The following is a 6,647-nucleotide window of genomic DNA, read 5'->3' on the forward strand; positions in this document are numbered from 1 at the left end:
GTTATAATATTACTCCAAAAACGTAAGTAAGTAGGTACTATTTACAATTACAAATTCGAATCGTGAAAATTAATGTTACGTGGAAAATTGAGGGACGAGCGAGAGAATAAAAACAAAAAAGCATCGTTTTTTGTCGTCGAGAAAGAATTATTTTTTTTCTTAGTGGCCAGTGTCGCGCACCAAGGAGGCGGCGGTAACATACGAGGGGCGGCTGAAAAGTTTTGAGCCTAAGGTATTAAAAATGCCGATAGAAAAGTATAAAAAATACATTTTTCTATTTAATCTCCCTCTACTACAACGCACTTCTTACATTTGTGTAAAAGAGCTTTTAACCCACTAAAAAAAAATTCGCAAACTTTGCCTTCGAAATGATCCTCTAACGACGCCTTCATTTCTTTGTCACTCAAAAATCTTCGTTCCTGGAGGTCCTTTTTCCGAATTGAGAATTAAAAAAAAAAGCTAAGGATTTGGACTAAACTGTGTGGTAGGTGATTAATTTCTTGAAATCCAGTTTTACCCGGGGCAAGCCTTGCAACATGTGCGGTNCATTTTAAGAACTCTTGTAACCATATTCTTTGAAATAAACTATTCTATTCTATTCTATTCTATTATATTCCCCAGGCGTATGCATGTACGAGATGCTATTCGGCGAGACGCCGTTCTACGCGGAGTCTTTAGTAGAGACGTACGGCAAGATCATGAACCACGCGCGATCGTTTCTCTGTCCACCGCCTGATGAGCACGCCGCACAGGTAAGATACATTTATAAGTCATCACAGTGCTTCGTTCGTTTCAGCCGAAAGACGTCCACTGCTGGACAAAGGCCTCCCCCAAGGATTTCCACAAAGACCGGGCCAGCTCGTAGAGCTGACGGCCGCTGGGGCAGGAAAGTTCTTGAGTGGCAACCACGAGCCGAAAGACGTAGCGTAGGCGGGCCTCCCACTAGGTGGACCGACGATCTGGTGAAGGACGCGGGGGGCGCCTGGATCACAGTGTTTAGTACGGGACTATTCCCACCTCTCGTTCCCATCGATGTGACTCCTGTGTAGCCAGGATCTACAGCTTGACCGCCAATAAAAACCCAACCAGTGAAGGTCAAGTGTGTCCCGCGGGAAAGTTAAATTGTCATTGGCCATTGGACTCGCAACGAAACTGTGTTTTGTACACAGCCACAGTCTGAATATGTCTCACAGATCTAAAATATTATCTCTGTATGTACTTGTCAATTAATAAGTGTGTATATTTTTCAGGTGTCCGAAGAAGCCAAAGATTTAATACGACAGCTCATTTGCTCATCAGAAAACAGACTGGGGAAGAACGGACTACAAGACTTCAAGGTTTGTAACTTCAGGCATTTAAACTAATACTATTACTGCTTCCAACAAATGCCAGTTAAAACCCGTCCTGTAATTCGTATGTGACTTCTTCTTGTCGTGTCGACAACAAACCTACATAGTGGCAGCCCAAAACTCCGCCACAAGAGTGGCGTTTTCAGTGGCCTTCATTAAATCTTCCTGCGTGCAGTTGTTTGGGCACGCAGGGCACGACATGTACTTCGTCGACTGGAGAACACAACCACACTTGCACTCCAAGTATGAGCCATACAAGAATTCCTGAACAGATTGTCCTTACTATGGCTGACCTGCGTCCGAAGTCTATTTAAAGACTTCCAGGTAAGCCAGGGGAGCTCATGTCCATGACTCATATAAATTATTTTAAATCTATTGCCTCCTCTTTGCTTACCCATTAACGCCCAAATGCAAACTACGGTCAATTTCCCATAGCCAATGTTTATTTTCTTTATAAAAATACTTCAAAAATAATANAATTTTAAGAACTGTTGTAACCATATTCTTTGAAATAAACTATTCTATTCTATTCTAGTTACTTTCGCATTTATAATATTAGTTGGGATAGTTGGGATTAATATGAATATAGAATATCAGAAATAAAAGGTCTGCATATACAATGTTCATAGCAATATTTTACTTAGCTTACGATATAATTTACTACCACTTGAACTTCTAGTCACTTTAACAGCCTTTTTGGCATATCTTGATTTTAATACACGATAGAGACAATCAGTTCAGGTGGGGATTTTCAGATGGTTCAAACTTGCAGTGCAAGTGTGGTTAATGTGTTCCCCAGTCTATGAAGCACATGATGTCGTGCCCGGCGTGCCCAAACAACTGCACGCAGAAAGATTTAATGAATGCTACTGACAACGCAACTGTTGTAGCAGAGTTTTGGGCTGACACTGTGCAGGTTCATCGTCGACACGACAAGAAGAAGAATACACAAGTGCTTGTGTATTCTTTTCCACATTGACATTGACTACTGGAATGATTTGAATTTAAATGATAAGAACATTTAGGCTAAGTTGCACCACTTAATTTTAACAATAACCGGTGTTTTTGTATGGAGTTTGACAGATCTTCGACGTTTGTCAAAGTAAAAGTAAGATGGTGCAACTCAGCCTTAAGTTTAGGTCTGTGATTTGTTATAATAACTGTACTCGAATACTAAATTACCTCTTTCCTGAAGCCAACAAGCTGGAGACGCGAAAGGTTTGAGCCAACTTAAATGTTAGCTTAGTTTAAACGAAGTCGCTTTACGTAAATCTCTTGATACAAACCGTGGTTACGCGGCTTTTTCCCCAATGACCCAGAAATAAGAAGTTTAAATACAAAATTGCTGTTTATAAACAACTACAATTGTATGTGTACAGTCCAGTACAGATGCAAACGAACGAAGCAGTTAGGGTTAAAGTAATACTGGGATGTGTTAAAGAGCTTTTTAAAAGCGTACTTGCAAAACAAATTAATTTGCTTAACCTAAATGACGAACTCCTTGATGAAAGTATTGTAACTTTGTGTTTTATGTTTTAGGTTCTAAATCCACTTTAATTATTCTTCTGCCATTCTTAAATTTTAATATGTAAACCAGAGAGTGATTGCCCACTGGTAGTGATTGCCCGCTTTAAGAATAATATTGTCAGGTGCTGACTTTGAATCACTCTAGTTAGATTTGAATTTACTAAGAAGATGGCTCCGAGATCAATGTACAGTAGATTTAAAATGTACAATAGGAAACACTAAAAAAAAACAGTTATGGCGGATTTTGTCAAGACGGGTGAAAATGTTACTCAAACAGGTAAAAACTTTAACAATTTTACTAAGGAATTACTTGCTCAGAGGTTAAATTTTTTTTGCAAGTTATTTAATATTCAAGTAATGGTATATAGTCATGATGAAATTATAAGTGTTTTCTACATTATCAATGAAAATAACTGATAAAATTTGATTTCTAACGGTCATTTTAACGGTGGGTAATCACTGCACGTAAATCTGTATATTTTTAGTTATTGCCCACCATCATTTCAGTTATTGCCATATGTTAATGTATAGTTATTGCCCAGGGCAATTATTATTAGAGTNTAATTTGTATTGCATCAGTTTGAATCGAGTTGAGTTTCATAAACGAGTCTCTATCTCTCAAATCATCGAAGGAGCGAGAGAGAGCATCGATTTTTGTCATCGAGAAAGAATTAAGTTTTTTTTTAGTGGCCAGTGTCGCGCAGCCAATTGGCGATTGATTGAATAATTCAATGATTGAGTTTGAATCCAGTTGAGCATCATTTCATATGGGCCTCTATGTCGCAAACCATTAATACTGTTCTCTTATAACTTAGGCACGCGTTAAGGGACACGACCTGTGACCTTGCCCCTCTTTCCAGGTGTTTACCCCCCTGTATGTGTCGATGACGGATTCTGACACAGCTCTAAACGTCCAACTTTGCATTTCAAGGGAAATATCTGCTTTGGGTGAACTTCCACGGGTTCATTTAGTGTTTATTTAGGTAATATATTTTTTTATTCAACTTTAGGCAGAGTTTTGACTGATATTTACATCTATCTTGTGTACATTATTGTACATTACATAAATCACTTAAGCAATAACAAAATCACGTCCATGACAAAATATCCACTCTCATTTCTTCAAAGAAGAACGGTTCCAAAGCAAAAGATGTAACAAATGACAACTATCCGGCGGCACTCCAATATGAAAGTCTCAAAATGACAGGCCCTCAAAATGACAAAAGATTGAGAGCTCTAGAGCGGGCCAAACAGGAGGTCAGGGTCAGAATCGGCTAAACGACCCCGCCGGGACCCTTTTTAATGAACCCTCTAAAGTGCCGAATATAAAAAGAATATGAAATTCTTTTGCTTCTCTGTAAAATCTGTAGAAATTTTTCTAATTAGGTTTAATAATGAGTTTGTTTTGCAAGCACTTGGTTTGATGAAAACTTGCAAATGTTTTGTCCAAGAAAAATAGTTGTTGTTCTTCAAAGTTTTTACGGCTTCGTTGTTTATGTTCTATTTGCGAAAGAAGTAATTAATATTAAGAATTATTTAATTCATATCGCGGATAGAGCGCATGGTAGGTATTGTACATTGAAGTTATTGGCCTAAATATTATGAATTTTGTAGAATATAAAAAGTATAACATATTGTGTCTGAAATATCATAAATAAACAAAATCAAAAATCAAAATCAAAATCAAAAATATTTATTCAGTTTAGACCACAAGTGGCACTTATGAGTATGAATAACACACGTCATCATTATTACAAGTACGTTCCTGATATAAATCCCTAAGAATAGCTCTCATTAACGTTAATAGAGAGGCAACGGAAGAAATAATATTAAAAACATTGTAATAACATCACATCAGACTATACATTGTTATTGCAAACTCGCCCTTATTGCAAGTACACAAGAGGCCACAGTGTAAGCTTGACGTGCCGTCTACTTTCACAGGACAAAACATTGGTATTGATCTCCCAAATTACTTTGTGTTATTGATGTCACAGTCACTCGGTGCTTTCAGAATTCTATAGAAATAATAATCATGTGACTTGGTGTTTAATTTTTTATCTTGTAGGCCGAGTCGCACTAACTTACTTTAACCGTAACTTTAACAATAATCAGTGTTTTTTGTATGGAGTTTGACAGACTTCTGACGTTTGTTAAAGTGAGATGGTGCAGCTCAGCCATTGTACTAAATCAGCTTGAGTATTCGTTTTTAGTTGTATAGGATTTCTCTAACTCCCTCCCATTTAACATAAAATATGATATTAATTAGACATTTAGTACCTAATATTTTTAATCACTCAAATTGAAAAATATCATCTGCACTAAGCAATGATTAATTATTGTGGTTTTTGATGACGGTTATAATCTCAATCAATAAAGCATTTATTGTGTCAGTTATAAGTAACGGATCTTAGATGTTTATAAGTCCGCTATAACCTACCGGTTGGGCGTACAATATTATTGTTTTAGTCACTTCGCTAAAATACCGAATATTCACAATGTCTGTGTCATTGTCCAGAAACTGTGGGGAAAATATTGAAGCGTAATATTCATTCATTTCGATGCGAATACGAGGCACATCCGGATTATTATTTTCCGTTGCAAGGGTCGTTTGTACCAAAAAGAAGCAAAAAGAAGCATCGATTGATATTCGGGTTGGACGGATGCTCGTTAAATATTAAACAACATAGTAGGTATATTTATAAAGAACTTCTCTTTTTGTTTCGTTCGTTCGTTCGTTTTAGCCAAATGACGTCCACTGCTGGACAAAGGCCTCCCCCAAGGCTTTCCACAATGAACGGTCCTGCGCTGCCCGCATCCAGGCTCTTCCCGCGACCTTTACTAGATCGTCGGTTCACCTAGTCTTCGGTCTTCCAGCCCGTGGTTGCCAACTTTTTGTACAACAATATTATCTGTAAGGAAGTATAGTAGGCGTATTTTCCAATCCAATAGGAATCTTTCGACTCAAAGGTCATAGGATTCGTCATACTGGATGCGTTCTGCGCTCTGCGGTCAGGTGAACGCAGCACGCATAGTATTTGGAAGACATTGTCGATTTTTTTTTAAAGATTATTAGCTATTTGTATTGCACAAATAACTAATAGTCCCATTAGCCCCTCGTGTTAGGCTAAATAAGCTTGTGTTCGAGTGGGCACTGCACCAGACAGTCTGCCAATAGAGAGAGATGGAGGGAGATCGTGCGGAGAGTTGTATCCGCCTCTACAACCGATGTGTACAACGCCTCAACGTGACCACGACTGCTCTGCCAAGAGCGTAACGAATAAGAAGAAGACGAGTGGGCACACCACAATAGTCGAGCAGCGGCGGGTTTCGAACCCTCGTTCCTCGGATCTCGAGTCGGCCACTCCGATCCCTTCACCGTTCGGCTATCGTGACTATCTCTGTACATTTTGTATTGATAAGGTCTGATAGGTGCGGGCTGCGGACATTTGATCTGACCGCAGAGTACAGAACCTGTATTGCGTGAAAATGCTTAAGGGCGTGTTTACATTACAAAATTATGTGGGACACACATAATTTTGGATCTTTCTTTAAAAACCATAAAATAAGTTACTTAGTACCTGCCTACTAAGTCTAATTAAAATAGGTCAGACAATCACAGTGCTTAGTTTTTGTTAGTCGACCTTTTTTATTTGACTTTCCATAAACACGAATACCTAGCTTTTATTTTAAATCAGTTAAATGTTTTCAAAGCTCTTCGATTAAGAAGCTCCTCAGCTAATATATTTCAAGATACTAAGTAGCACTTAG

General features: G+C 38.2%; 1 pseudogene; it reads left to right on the top strand.

Annotated features, from left to right (window-relative positions):
* The first annotated feature begins 536 nt into the window (after positions 1 to 536).
* LOC114350684 (serine/threonine-protein kinase MRCK beta pseudogene) lies at positions 537 to 1,364 on the top strand (annotated as a pseudogene).
* The last annotated feature ends 5,283 nt before the right edge of the window (positions 1,365 to 6,647 follow it).

Source organism: Ostrinia furnacalis, unplaced genomic scaffold (genome assembly GCF_004193835.3).
Source record: "Ostrinia furnacalis isolate ACB-3 unplaced genomic scaffold, ASM419383v2 OfSCF0954, whole genome shotgun sequence".
Lineage (NCBI taxonomy): Eukaryota > Metazoa > Arthropoda > Insecta > Lepidoptera > Crambidae > Ostrinia > Ostrinia furnacalis.